The sequence below is a fragment of the Oryctolagus cuniculus genome, chromosome 5, assembly GCF_051225735.1.
Source record: "Oryctolagus cuniculus isolate XC-2025 breed Fujian yellow rabbit chromosome 5, ASM5122573v1, whole genome shotgun sequence".
Classification (NCBI taxonomy): domain Eukaryota; kingdom Metazoa; phylum Chordata; class Mammalia; order Lagomorpha; family Leporidae; genus Oryctolagus; species Oryctolagus cuniculus.
In genome coordinates, this window is record NC_142871.1 from 62,902,501 (window position 1) to 62,918,403 (window position 15,903).

At 42.4% G+C, this 15,903-nt stretch overlaps 1 protein-coding gene across 7 annotated transcripts in view; it reads right to left on the reverse strand.

Moving 5' to 3' along the window:
• AFG1L (AFG1 like ATPase) overlaps window positions 1-15,903 on the reverse strand; it is a 195,382-nt gene that overhangs the window by 178,729 nt on the left and 750 nt on the right. The gene's annotated exons all lie outside the window — the stretch shown is intronic.

Consider the following 15,903-nt stretch of genomic DNA (forward strand, 5'->3'; position numbering starts at 1 on the left):
ACATGGGCGCTTTTCAAGTACTGCTGCTCCACTTCCCATTCAGCTCCCTGCTAATGCACCTGAGAAAGCAGTAGAAGATGGCCCAGGTCCTAGGTCCCCTGCACCTGTGTGGGGGACCCAGATGAGGCTTCTGATTCCTGGCTTCAAATCAGCTTGACTCCAGCCATTGCAGCTATTTGGGGGGGGTGAACAGCAGATAGAAGACCTCTCCCTGTAACTCTTTCAAATAAACAAAATAAATCTTTATTTTTTAAAGAATTATCTTATTTATTTGAAAAACAGAGTTAGAGAGAGAGGTAGAGCCAGAGAGAGAGAGAGGTCTTCCATTCCACTGGTTTACTCCCCAAATGACCGCAACAGCCAGAGCTGAACTGATCCGAAGACAGGAGTCAGGAGCTTCTTCCAGGTCTCCCATGCACCTGCAGGGTCCCAAGGAGTTGGTCCATCTTCTACTGCTTTCCCAGGCCATAGCAGAGAGCTGGATTGGAAGAGGAGCAGCCAGGACTTGAACCGGCGCCCATATGGGATGCTGGCGCTGCAGGCTGGGACTTTAACCTGCTGTACCACAGTGCCTGCACCAAAAAAATAAATCTTTTTAAAACTTCCATTCCTTTTTAACATAGAAAATTTCCCAAGGAGTCCTCAATTTATTAGTAGAAAAGGGGTAGGGGGTCTCATCCTCTTCACATCCCCCTCATTCCTTCCCCCATACTATCCCCATTTACCAGCAGCTCCTGAAGCCATTGCCCCACTGTACAGGGTCACATTAAGCATAAATAACGTGAGCCTGTCATTCTAAAAAACCTGTTTGTGAGACTGGCCCCTGAACGGTACTGAGAACTTGAATTCCAAGAGAGTTCTTACCAGTCCCAGAATGAACAACGTGGTTTATGCTAAACACCCAGTTTCTAAGAGCCCGGAATTTTGGTACAGTGTGACCTCCCCCCAGTGACACCTGTAGACACTATATCTCTAACAAGTTTCCTTGACAAACATCCCACATCTTTTGTAGAAACAAGCGTGTGTCATGGGACTCCACAGGGAGAGGACTCGTGGATGCTTGTGCCCAGGTTCGTGCAGACCCTGCTCCACCTGCCTTTCCCCTTTGCCGATTTTGCTGATCCTGCTGCTGTAAGAAATCATAGCTGTGAGCACAAGTCTGTGCCCAGTCCTGGGAGTCCTCCTGGAGAATCACCAAACCCGGCGCTATCGTGGGAGACCCTGACACTTATAGTATCCTCACGCTGGAGGTCAAGGGATCCTCAGAACAGCCCCAGCCTGCATTTCAAGACTACTCTCCCTCTACTCTCCAAAAGGCATCCATCGACACCAGAAATGATTCAGGACCTCCCACGTGATGTGGAAGATGAGGGAATATCAGAATCTTTGAGTGTGTGTATGTGTGTGTGTGTTGAGAGACAGAGAATGTTCCATCCAGGAGTTTGCACTGGGGGCTGGGGGACCCAGTCTAGGCCTCCCACATGGCTGGGAGGGACCCAACTGCTTGAACTATCACCTGCTGCCTCCCAGGACGCAAATGAACAGGAAGCTGGAATCAGAAGCAGAGGAGCCAGGACTCCAACCAGGCACTCCAATATGGGGCATGGGTGTCCAAAACAGCCACTTAATCATGACACCAGACGCCCATGTCATTTCCTTTGTTTTAGAAAACAGCAACAACAAAACCTCCTCACCCCCCAGTCATGGGACATCAGCCCCTTCCCCCACCTCATTACACCCACACCAGCCTCGTTATCCTACCCTCCCACGCTCCTCTCAACCCACTATGAACAGGCTTCTCCTGACATGACTTCTGCAAAGGTCCCCTTAAGGCCCACAGCTGCCAAGTCCAATAGCTACTCCTCTGTCTTCATACACCTGCTTAGACTTGTGAAACAGCACATTTTACTAAGTTGTTCACAAGAACTGTCAAGACTGGAGGAAAGCATGGTGCTTCTCCTGGCCTCTGCCTTTCGAGAGCTTACAGTCCTTCCTCTCCACTTCTCTTTTACCAGCCTGCCATCTTCAGTGGTAGTGCCGGCTTCATTCCCACTCCTCAGAAAAGAAAACCAAGGGGCACAGAAAGGAGGCCTGAATTCAGCTCATATGCAGAGACAGAGAGAATCACTCAGGCAAGATACACAAGGCTGAGATTGGCCAGCTTAGCCCTGGAGAGCAGCTGTATAAATTGAAATACAAAAGACTTCTCAAAAGCTGCATTAAATTAAGTCTGTTACTACATCAGTGTACACAAATTATGTGATGCTGCTGCCATATTATTTTGATTTGTATTAATTTGTCTTATTGTACTCCAAATGGACAGTGGGAAAATGCCATTCTGAAATTCCAACACTAATCCACAGACATAAATGGAAGAACTTCAGAGGCCTAAAAAGTCTGCGCTGTCCTTTCTAATACCTCAGTTTTGAACCTTATTTCACTGCTTACTCCTAAATGGACTCATGAAGACTCTGCTGAACTCCACAGGCCATTTGCTATAAGATTTGGTCAATATCTTGGAGTGCTGGCCTCTGAATAAACTATTACAACTTCCTACATAGTATTCGAATTACTTCTAATTAGTTTTAACCTTCTCCAGGTGGGAGGTTTGAGGGGTGGGGGAGGGTGCTGAGTTTCCTTGAGCTGTGAATAAAGTTGTGATTGCTTTCTCATATCTTTAAGTAAATATACCTTCAAGATTTTATTGTCTGGGGGCCAGAGTTGTTGCTCACTGGTTAAGCCAGTAGCTTTTGATGTCAGCATCCCATATGAATGCCAATGGGAGTCCGGGCTACTCCACATCCATCCAGCTCCCTGCTAATGTACCTGAGAAAGTAGCAGAAGATGGTCCAAGTACTTGGGACCCTGCCATCCACGTGGGAGACGCAGAGGGAGTTCCAGGCTCCTGGCTCTGGCTTGATCTAGTCCCTGCTGTTGTGGCTGTTTGGGAAGCCAACCAATGGATAAAAACCTTTCTCTCTCTCTCCCCCCATCTCTAACTGCCCTTTAAAAAACTGTTATTGTCTTTGTAATAAAACAAAAAATTTAAAAAGCAAAATCATTTAGAACTGGATCACGTGCCCCTTCTGCTTCTCTCCTCCAGCTCACAAGGCCCCTTCTTGGCCAGCATTCTCTTGTATCTGCATTTGAGCCCAAGACAGTGAAGCGACACACAATCTTCTGTGTGGTTTTGGCTCTTCTCCAGGTAATCCAGTTAGTCTGCCCATCACAGCCACCCTGCCCACTGTACCGGGCACACAGAAAACTGTTCCCCTTCTTTCCAGGTGTCACTTTGTGGGAATGATGTTTGTGACACTTCTTACAGAAAATTCAGTGGGTTTTAGGAACACTCACCATCTTTGCAGGAGCATTATTAGCAGGGAGAGAATCAAGTTCCCACAAGGAGAGACAGAGAGAGAGAGAGATCTTTCAGTTTTAAGTTCACCCCCCAAATATCTGCAACTTCCAAGGCTGGGCCAGGCTGAAGCCTGGAGCCAGCCGCTCCATCTGGGTCTTCCAAGTAGGTTGCCCTGACTCAAATACTTAAGCCACCATCTGCTGTCTCCTAGGTGCATTAGCAGGAAGCCACGTTGGAAGCAGAGTAGCAGAGACCTGAACCAGCACTCCAGTATGGGATGCGGAAGTCCCAAGCAGCAGCTTTAACCCACAGTGTCACAACATATGCCTTTGCCCCAGTGTTTAAGCTTTTATACTAAAAGATAAATTTGGAACAAATAAAGTTTGCCCTAACTTTTGCAGCCTTGAAGTCTATACTAATATGCTCTACTTAACTAATCTATGTTAAGTAATGTAATAAACCACATTACACAGTTCCTTATGGCACATATGGCCTACAATGTGTAAAGAAGAAACAACCCAACAGCAAAATTATAAAAGGAATTAGAAAGTGACAAATTGTCACTAAAAACCCTAGCAAGAATTGTTATATAGACACACACAGTTGGCAGGTATTGTGGAGTAGCAGGTAAGAGGACACTTGGGACCCCAGCATTTCACATCAGAGAGCTTAGGTTTGAGTCCTGGCTCTACTCCTGATTCCAGCCTTCTACTAATGGGCACCCTAGGAGGCACCAGGTGACGGCTCACGAATTCGGGTCCCAGTCACCCAAAAGGGAGGCCTGCACTGAGTTCTTAGTACTCAGCTTCCACCTGGCCGAGCCCCAGTTATTGCAAACATTTGGGGAATGAACCAGCAGAGGGAACTCTCTGTCTCTGTCTCTCAAATAAATAAATAATGAAAAGAAGAGGAAACGGAAAATCTATAATGGCTAGGCCTACAGAAAAAAAAAAAAAAAAACACAGACACAGGATTTTTCTTTAACAAGATCCTGAGCAAGGTTCTATGACAGAGGTAAATACCTACAAGGCTCCTGAAAGTAAAAGAAAACTCTGGGGTGTATGTGTAATTTTTCTGAGGCAAGATCTCTAAATGTACTACACTCTTCAGATTCGGAAACAAGATTGTGAACAAAAGGGATTAAAAACACACTCTTTAAAAAAAAAAAATAGCCAGAGCTACAGGCATTGTGGCATAGCAGGTCAAGTCATGGCTTGGCCTGTATCCCTTTTCAAAGTGGCAGTCTGAGTCCCACTCCATTTCTGATCCAGGTTCCTGCTAAAGTACCCTGGGAGGTGGCAGGTGATGGCTCCAATGGCTGGGTCCGTGCCACTCACATGGGACACCTTCATTCAGTTCTGAGCTCCTAGTTTCAGCCTGGCTCAGCCCCAGATATTGTGGCCACTGGGGAGTGAACCAGAGGACAGAAGATTTTTTTTCTCTCTCTCTCTCTGCATTTCATAAATAAATAAATATATATATATATTTTTTAAAAAAAAGAACATGAAGGGAAACATTGTTGAAACACTGTTGAATGTAAATATTGCCCCTTTAAGAAATATTAAAAATGTGCTTCATCTTCAAGGGTTTTTTTATGTTAATACTTGAGGATAAATAATTGCTTTAAAGATGTATTCATTTATTTGAAAGGCAGTTACAAAGGGAAGAAGAGACAGAGAGAGACAGATCTTCCTTCTGCTGGCTCATTCCCCAAATGGCCGCAACAACTGGGGCTGTGCCAGGCTGAAGCCAGGAACCAGGAACTCCATCCGGAGTAGGAACCCAAGCACTTGGGCCATTCTTCACTGCCTTCCCAGGCACATTAGTAGGAAGCGGGCTCAGAAGTAGAACAGCTGGGACTCCAATCGGCACCCATATGGGATGCCCAAATTGCAGACCCCTGCTCCACAATGTTTAACCCTCTGCTCCACAATGCCAGCCCCAAGATCAAACAATTCTTGAAAACTTGCCAGCGCCGCGGCTCACTAGGCTAATCTTCCGCCTTGTGACACCAGCACACCGGGTTCTAGTCCCGGTTGGGGCGCCGGATTCTGTCCCGGTTGCCCCTCTTCCAGGCCAGCTCTCTGCTGTGGCCCGGGAGTGCAGTGGAGGATGGCCCAAGTGCTTGGGCCCTGCACCCCATGGGAGACCAGGAGAAGTACCTGGCTCCTGCCATCGGATCAGCGCGGTGCGCCGGCCGCAGCGCGCCAGCCGCGGCAGCCATTGGAGGGTGAACCAGCGGTAAAAGGAAGACCTTTCTCTCTGTCTCTCTCTCTCACTGTCCACTCTGCCTGTCAAAAAAAAAAAAAAAAAAGAAAGAAAGAAAACTCACGTCCAACTTCATATCAAAATCAAGGATGGGCTTTAATGTATAGAAACCTTACATAAAACTTGTAGGAAAATAGAGTTCAGCTCCAAAACACCCATTATCAGGGCAAGTGTTGTGGCACAGTGGGTTAAATCACTACTGGGACACTCACCTCCCATATCAGAGTACCAGTTTGAATTCACCCTGCTTCTGACCCAGCTCTCTGCTGAAGCATCAGGAAGCAGCAGCCGATGGCTGAATTACCTGATCGACCCACATAGGAGACCTGAATGTGAACCAGAAGACAGAAGTTTTCTCTCTCTCTTTTTTACTCTCTCTCCCCTCCATCTGTCTCTCTGAATTTCAAATAAATAAACTTTTTAAAAAAAATCTATTATTAAAGGAAAGAATTTATAAAATATAAACATATCACATACATTATTATATAAAATATATTATATACATTGTGCAATGTTTCCAAGGTAAAAAACATACTATTATTGCATTATTCATTCCTAGATAATTGTATATCCAGAAATATTCAACATAATTTGTGATGAGTCTGGCTGTTTCAAAGCATTGTATGTATTTAAACTTTTTTTTCCCTGCTTACTCACTTCCCAAATGCAGGGGGCTGGACCGAGTCCTGAGCCAGAGCTGGGGACTCAATCTATTCTTGGGTATCTGCCCAAAAGAAAGCACACACATGCACACCAAAATATACAAAATATATGTTCATACATGTTCACAGAGTAGAATTAACAATAGTATTGGTCAATAGCTGGAAACAACTCCAACATCTAAAACTGTAGAATGGATTAAAAATTGTGCTATAGAAAGCCACAATGCAGATGGAGTTCCACCTCCTGGCTTCACCCTGACCCATCCCTGGCTCAAGTAGACATTTGGGGAGTGAACCAGAAAATGGATGATCTCTTTCTCTCTGTCTCTCCCTCTTTCTCTGTCATTATGCCTTTCAAATAAATAAATAAATAAATAAATAAATCTTTTTTTTTTTTTAATGTATTGGGGCCGGCGCTGTGGTGTAGTAGGTAAAGCCTCCTCCTGCAGTGCCAGCATCCCATATGGGAGTCAATTCAAGTCCCAGCTGCTCCACTTCCGATCCAGCTCTCTGCTATGGCCTGGAAAAAGCAGAAGACAGCCCAAGTCTTGGGCCCCTGTACCCATGTGGGAGACCTGGAAGAAACTCCTGGCTCCTGGCTTCAGATCAGCACAGCTCCAGCCATTACAGCCAACTGGGGAGTGAACCAGCGGATGGAAGACCTCTCTCTCCGCCTCTCCTTCTTTCTCTGTGTAACTCTTTCAAATAAATAAATAAACCTTTTTAAAAAATGTATTTATTTATTTGAAAGGCAAAGTTACAGAGAGGCAGAGGCAGAGAGAGAAAGAAAGAGAGAAAGAGATTCCATCGACTGGTTCACTCCCCAGATGGCAGCAACAGCTGGAGCTGCACTGATCCAAAGCCAGGAGCCAGGATCTTCTTCCAGGTCTCCTACATGGGCACAGGGGCCCAAGGACTTGGGCCATCTTCTACTGCTTTCCCAGGCCATAGCAGAGAGCTGGATGGGAAGTGGAGCAGCCAGGACTTGAACCAGCACCCATATGAGATACCGGTACTGCAGGCAGTGGTTTTACCCACCACGCCACAGCACCAGCCCTGAATAAATCTTTTTTATTTTTAAGTCATAATATATTTAAAAAATGAACTATCACTGTACATAAAAAATTATGAATCTTAAAAACAATGTTGAGTGAAATAAGCCAGAATTGTAACTCTAAATTTTATTTAATTATAACTAAATTCTGATTTTTATATAAAGTTAAAAATCAAGTGAAACCAGCCAGTAGTAATATAAAGCAAGATGTTCATTACCCTGTGGTTAAAAGTCTCAGGACACTATTCATGTTCTATTTCTTGATTATAGTTGTATTTACACAGATGTATTCTTTTTTAAAAAATATTTATTTACTTACTTATTTAAAAGTCAGAGTTACAGAGAGAGAGAGAGGGAGAGAGAGAGAGAGAGAAAGAGAGAGAGATCATCCATCCCGCTGTTCACTCCCAGATGGCCACAACAGCCGGGACTGGGCCACACCAGAGCCAGGAGCCTGCAGCCAAAAGCTTCTTCCAGGTCTCCTACAGGGTGGCAGGGGCCCAAGTACTTGGGTCATTTCCCACTGCCTTCCCAGGTACACTAGCAGGGGGCTGGATTGAAAGTGGAACAGCCGGGACTCTAACCGGCACTCATTTGGGATAACAACACTGTAGAAAGAGGCCTAACCTTCTCTGCACAGCGCCAGCCTGTCAGCTCTATTCTCTTTACAAAAATTGAGCGGGCTTTAAATTTACCATGTGGGTGCTTTTTTTAAATTGTTTTTTCAACTTCATATTTTATTTATTATTTTTGAGATAACATTTTCATTTTTTGTGAGTACTTCTCTGATTGAATACTGTATTTCAATAACAAGTATACCTTTTAACAATATATCATTATTTTATTTTTTTTAATTGCTGTTATTTTTCTGAAAGGGAAAGAGAAAGGGAGAAAGAAAGAGATCTTCCATTTGCTGATTTAATCCCCAAATGCCTGCAATTGCTGCAGCTGGGCCAGGCTGAAGCCAGGAGCCTAGAATTCAATCTGGGTTTCACATGTGGATAGCAGGGACCCCAAGCTTGTGAGCTATCACCTGCTGCCTCCCAGGAAATGCATAGTGGAAATCTGAAATTGGAAGTGGAGCCAGAAGTCTAATTCAGGGACTCTGATATGGGATGCAGGCATTCCAAGCAGCATGTGAACCACTGCACAGAACACCTGTCTCAGTAATGGTATACTTTGAAAGTTAAGATAAAGCTAACAGTAGTTGCATTTTTTTGGTATTTATTTTCTAGTATGCACATGCAAAACTTCTATAATTAAAAAAATTATTTCTTAAACAGGAAGAAGAATCAAACTAGAGATATTTGTTCTTTACAGTGCTAGGAGTCTCAAAGTGAGACACGAATATAACCTGGCCACCAAAAGGTGAGTGCAACAGGAAACAGAAAACATAACCTACAACACTCCTCTGGTCAGACCACATCTGAAGGAATGTACTGAATTATGGGGGCCGCATTTTCAGAGGGGTATTCAGAACACATATTGAAGATTGTAATCTCAGGAAGAGAAGGGGTTCAAGGAGATAAAATTCAGGCATGAGACTTTACTGATAGAACAAAGGACAACTGATACTGATGAGAGACTGAGCAACATCCCAGCACCCTTTGCCTAGTGTATAGATGGCACTAAGAAATATGCAGGGAACACATGAATGATGAATGAATGAATAAGTGGGAAAAAATATTGTTAGTCTTCAATATTTTAAAGGCTGTCAGATGGAATTGGAACAAGATAGCACTCAATACTTTGATAAGTGATTGAGTAAAAAAATGAATAAGTGGGGGCCGGCACTGTGGCATAGCGAATAAGCTGCTCCACTTCTGATCCAGCTCTCTGCTATGGCCTGGGATAGCATCAGAAGATGGCCCAAGTCCTTGGGCCCCTGCACCCACATGGGAGACCCGGAAGAAGTTCCTGGCTCCTGCCTTCAGATCAGTGCACCTCCAGCCGTTGCAGCCAGCTGGGGAGTGAACCAGCGGATGGAAGACCTCTCTCTCACTGCCTCTCCTTCTCTCTCTGTGTAACTCTGACTTTCAAATAAATAAATCTTTTTTTAAAAAAAGTGAATAAGACATTGGCAGTATTGATACATATAAATAGGTGTCCCACATGGAATCAGGACCAGTTATATATATATATATATATATATATATATATATATATATATTGCATCTCAGGAAAGAATTCAGATACATAGGGAGAAGTTACAGAGAAGTTCAAATTTCAGCCTAGAGTCTCTCGCAATTATGGCTACTCAAAAATTAATAGGAGACGTCAGAAAGAAAAAGCTTGGGCACAAGCTCCTTGCCTATGTAACATTGATTAACAGGAGCCAGAGAGCCTCTTCAGCTCTCTGCTTCCATGAAATGCTGCCTTTATATCTTGCTGCACAACAAATAATTCACAACTACTTGTCCATTTCTTACTAAAAGAAGAGTTTACCTGAATGATTTACCTGCATATTATAAGTCAAATTATAAGTCAAACAGCTTTCTTTGAAACATCATGATGAAAACAATAACTCACAATTTCTAAGAACCTCCAGGTGTGGAGCATCAGCGAAAAGGCAGGTAAGTCCCAGAGAACAAAACCCATCCATGATTATCTACAGAGGTACTTTGCAGAGTGTTAGGAAAATCAAAACTGCACTTTCTAAAATTCAAAGCACTGAAATCAGGCTGGATTCTTTGCCAGTGCCAGAATTTGCCAGAATTAGAATGGCTTTAGTAATTCTCTATAGAGTTGGGTTCATTCCATTTCTACTCACTGACTGGCATCATTGTCTCTGTGTTAATATTTCAATTTATTCCTAGCATAGCTGCACATTTATGTAACATTTCTTTTCTTAGGCCAATTAAGTTTTGGGTTTTCTATTAGAATATACATGAGATCTTTTTTTCTTTTTAGTTACATTTATTTGAAAGGCAGAGTGACAGAGAGAGAAAGAGAGAGGCAGAGACACAGAAAAATTTTTCCATTCCCTGGTTTACTCCCCAAATGCCCGCAACAGCCAGGTCTGGGCCAGGCTGAAAGCAGGAGGCAGGAACTCCATCCGGATCTCCCATATGGATGGTAAGAACCCAAGCCCTTGGGCCACCTTCTGCTGCCTTGCCGGCACATCATCAGGAAGGTGGATAAGGAGCAGAGCAGCCGGGACTCAAATCAGCACCCTGATGGGGAAAGTGGATGTTCCAAGCAGTGGTTTTTTGTGTTTTTTTTTTTTTTTTTTTTTTAAGATTTATTTTATTTATTTGAAAGACAGAGTTACAGAGAGGTAGAGACAGAGAGAGAGGTCTTCCATCCGCTGGTTCACTCCTCAAATGGCTGCAACAGCTAGAGCTGTGCTGATTCGAAGCCAGGAACCAGGAGCTTCTCCTGGGTCTCCCATGCACCTGCAGGGTCCCAAGGAGTTGGGACATCTTCTACTGCTTTCCCAGGCCATAGCAGAGAACTGGATAGGAAGAGGAGCAGCCAGGACTAGAACCGGCGCCCATATGGAAGGCCAGTGCTTCAGGCCAGGGCTCTAACCTGCTGCACCACAGTGCCTGCCCTCCAAGCAGTGTTAATCTGCTGTGCTACAACACCAGTCCTCTATGCAACATTTATTATAGTTTCCTAAGGATTTTCTCATCTACTAACATATTTGGGCTTCATAAGTGATTTTCAAGGCAAGTAGAGTCAGGAAAACTAATCCCACTCTATAGATGAGGAAACAAATACAAAATTAAATGATTGATCCTGTACTCCCGACTGGAATAACCTCATATTTCCAGGTCATGTTTTATTAGTCATCTGGTATCCCATATGTTTGCCAGTCCTAAGACAGAACTGATCAAAATTCTCCAAAATAACAGTTATGGAATAAAGGAGCTTCACTTCTTCACAAACAGAAAGATTGTTGCCAAAAAGAACACATGCTTAGCTAAATGAAATCAAAACTATATAAGGAATTTAGATTTCTAGCTTAAAATGTTTACCCAACTGCTGTGAGAAAAATGCACAATCAGGAAAAGCACATTTAATATTTCTAAAGGGCTGGATTAAAATTTCAGCAGTAAACTTCATTACTGTAATTAGATTTTTAATGCATATTTATTAAACATCCATTCAAATTCTGTATTCACAATTATTCCAGTGTTATTTATACATTTGTGTTGATTTTAACAAACTGTAAACAGTAGCCACTGACCAGAAATGTTCTGCTACAATGACAGAAGCTCATGCTAAGGTCTAGGCAGCCTCTTTACACTCTGTTATGTTGTAATCATATCCAAAAGGCAGATATTCAATTGCTTTTTTGGAAACTGCAGCAGTCATCAATGACCCTTAAAGTCAAACTTATCAGTAACGTTAAAGCAAAGTGCAGACTAGAAGAAATTCGAATCTTAATTAAACTCTTTCTTTAGAAAAACAGCATAAGCCATCATCAAGGAATGCATCACAAGATGATTTTTTTTATTAATAAAAAGCTGATCTAGGGGCTTTAAAATGGTGCTTTTGATTTAAATGGAAAAATTACAAAAATTAAAACTAAATGCTTCCTGGTTATGATACTTTCCCTTTAGCTAGTTTATATTAACTGTGTATAACTTTACAAAAGGAAAGAAACAGTATTTCAAACTTCATGATAACAAATCAGTAAAATACTGCCCAAAAATCTGAATAAAACTATTCTGAAGTAATGATAGACAAGGCCCAGTGTGCAGTATGCAGAATAACTCCTTAATATGCACCCTGTTCATGTACTGTGTAATAATGAGATCTAAGAGCTCTATTTTCTTTCAAAAGATTATCAAAAAATCAGATCTATTCACTATGCTAGTTTATTTCAAATTTTATATGTGCATACATGCATAAATGAGAATTTTTCAGTGGAATCTACAGGAATCACATTTAAGGCATAAATTACAATATGACACTGAAGAAACCAATGCAAGAAGAAATACACTGAACCGCGTGCGATGCCAGAAGCTCGTTTAGGAGAGCTGGTTCGAGTCCCAGCCACTCTGCTGCCAACTCAGCTTCCTGCTAAGGCAGCACTGGAGACAGCAGATGACGGCCCAAGAACTTGGGCTCCTGCCACCTATGTGGGAGAGAGACCCAGGAGTTTCTGGCTTCAGCTTGGCCTGGCCCTGGCTGTTGCTAGCACTTAGGGAGTAAGCTAGGTGATAGATCTCTCTTTCTCTGTCACTTTGCCTTTCAAATAGATGAAAATACATAAATAAACACTGAAGGGAAAAGAAGAAATGAGGAGGACAGTGGAAGGAGGTTATGAAAGAGATTCTGGAAACTAAAGCACCAGGTACTTCCAGCAGAGTAGAAACAGATATGGGGCTTGGGGCCGGCACTGTGGCATAGCCAGCAAAGCTGCTGCCTGTGACACCAGCATCCCATGTGGGCATTAGTTTGCATCCCAGAGCTAGATTTCCTGCAAACGGCCTGAGAAAGTAAAGAAAGATGGTCCAAACGTTTGGGCCCTGGCACCCACGAGGGAGACCCAGATGAAGCTCCTGGCTGTCGGCTGCCACCTGGCCCACAGCTGGCCATTGTGGCCTTCTGGGGAGTCAATCAGTAGATGGATGATCTCTCTGTCTCTCCCACTCTTTCTGTAACTCTGCCTTTCAAAAATAAACAAATCTTTAAATAATAGTAATAACAATAACAAGAAGAAACAAACAAAGGAAGAAACGCAGCCTCAGTGGAGAACCCTGGGCAAGGGGGACAAAAATCAGCAGGAAGAATCGGCATCCGAATGCTTTTAAAACAAGTTGAACTTACACAAATCTTGAAGGTCAGAAAAAGACACAAGTGACTTAGGAAAACAAGTGTTGGATACATTCCAGCAGAAGCTAAATGACTTTTTGTCAGAGAATTTATAGTGCACATTATGGTACCAGGCCCCTGGCTGAAATACCAATTTCTGGACTCTCAACATCCATTACTTCTGTAGGTTTGCTCTTTTTTTAAATGAAAGTAAACTTTTTTAAAAGATTTATTTATTTACTTAAAAGTCAGAGTTACAGAGAGAAAGAGAGACTTTCCATTTGCCGGTTTACTCCCCAGATGGCAATGGACAGGGCTGGGCCAGGAAGAAGCCAGGAGCTTCATCTAAGTCTCCCACGTGGGTGGCAGGAGCCCAAACATTTGGGCCATCTTCTGCTGCTTTTCCCAGGCCATTAGCAGGGAGCGGGATCAGAAGGGGAGCAGCCAAGACTTGAACTGCTGCCCACATGGTATGCTGGCATAGCAGGCAGTGGCTTTACCCATAGGCCACAACATCGGCCCCTCTAAGGTTTTCCTGTGAGAAAAATTCAGGGGTGGGCATTGTGGAACAGTGGTTAAGCCACCACTCATGACATCCACATCCCATATCAGAGTTACTGAGATTCAAGTTAGGGCTCTGCTTCCCACCCCAGCTTCCTGTTAATGTGCACCCTGGGAGGCAGAAGGTGATGGCTTCCATGTGGGAGACCTAGATTCAGTTTCAGCCAGCCCCAGCCATTGCAGGTATCTGGGGAGGAAACAAGTAGATGGAAGCTCTTTCTGTCTGTCTGTCCTTCTCTTAATCTCTCCATCTCTCAAGCAAATAAATGAAAAAAATTTATTTAAAAAGACCACTACTTTGTAACTCCAATAAATGATGCCAATTCATAAGGCCACAGGGCTGGGAGGGGGGGTTACTTCTATGCACACAAGGATCTAATTAAGAATAATGTACTATGTACATGTACTAAAATGAGATTTTGGAGTCAAAGGTAAATATGAGTCATCATTTAATAGTCATACCTAAAAATATAACGTGGTAGAACAGAAGGACACAGGAATAAAGAAATCACAAGATATGACCCACATATTATGTTGCCTCTAAGAAATAAACAATTTCTAAGGGCACTTTGAATGAAACAATTCCAGTCATGCTGAGTTTTAATTTTTAGAAAGCCTAAAAGCATTCTAAGATGAGGCATAAAAACAAAGTTAAGAACATGCTCTCCCTCTCCTCTCATTCCTTTCCTTTACCTATTTCCTTCTCTTGTTTAACACTAACCCAACACTTCACTCACATTACTCTGTACTAAACAGTAGACTTCAAAAGAGAAAATGGAGATGAAACAGAAATATAAACAGTAAATAACCCCCCAAAAAGGGATAGAAAACAAATTTCTAAATCAGATTCTAAATATTGAACAAGATTTTGACTTCTATTTTCCTTTTATTTAAAGAAAGGAAGGGAGCATCTTTTAGTTGTAATTAAATCAGCCTCTTCAACAACTGCATTTTATTAACTCTCCAGGGTCAGAACTGGCTGAATTTTGAGTATAGGAGGGTATATGTTTATATTAGTAGCATAGCCTTTAGGGTCAGATCTAAGTTCAAGGACAGCCTTTACTTGAACCCATAATTTCTGCTGCTTACTAGCCATATAATTTCTGTAATATTGGATTCATGATTTCTGAAATGAGATAATTAACATATGTAGAAGGCACTCGCTATACTGCCTAGCAGAATAAACATTCAGTAAGTCTTATGTATGGCTGTAACAACATTCCTTAAATGTTAAATTAATGTTCATAAATTATGATTCATGCATAGAATGGAATATTATTTCAACAGTTTAAAAGATGAGGAAGTTCTATACTTGTTGATATAAAATGATTTCCTCTATATACTACATGAAAAATGAAATTAACAGCTAATAGGATTAACTGTCCTATACACAGAACAGCATGTTTAGGATGTTACCATTACTGGGCTTTTTAAATCCAGATATTTACATACATGTATGCTTGTGCATACACAGACTGGCTCTGGAATACCTAAGAGGTTGCATCTGGGCAGCTAAGAAACCAGAATAGAAAAGGGTTTTATATGTTACCATACTCATTCTTGTGTTTTTTTGAATTTTATATCATTCACTTTTATTGACTATTCCAAAAATAGCGAAATAAAATTTACATTACATAATATTCTATTATATAAAGTATACATTAAATCATATTCGATTATACAAAGTGCATTAAGCTGATTTTCGCAGAAAAATCTAATGTGACCTAATCATATTTGGTCATAGTTTCAACTATATTGATGATAATGGAGTAAGTAAGGTTTTCTTATTTTTAGCTAAATGAGCCAATGAGAACCGACTCATAAAGGTCTATATTAAGGTCTATCGACTTATTAATGTATGTAAGGGGAGATGCTTGGACATGAGAAGAAGGAAAGCAGAAAGTACGGGGGGGGGGGGGGGACAATGAGAACAGCCTCATTCAAAAGCCCTATCTCCTATCAGGTACCAATCATTGCGCTAAGCCGAGGAAACAGTGACGCGAGGTCCTGAGTATCGCGCAGTTCAGAGAGAGGACATGTATACAGCAGTAAAATCAGCGCTTCTGTGAGCTCGATTATTCAAAACTAGGCATTCATTCATGAACACATACGGAACGAATGAATGGAGCCCGGTGACAAATACACCCCCTGAAGCCTCGCGCCCTTAGGAAAGAACACGAGATTCCAGTCCTCGGACTGAGAGCGCTCTGGGCTCGCATTCCCAGAATCCCGAG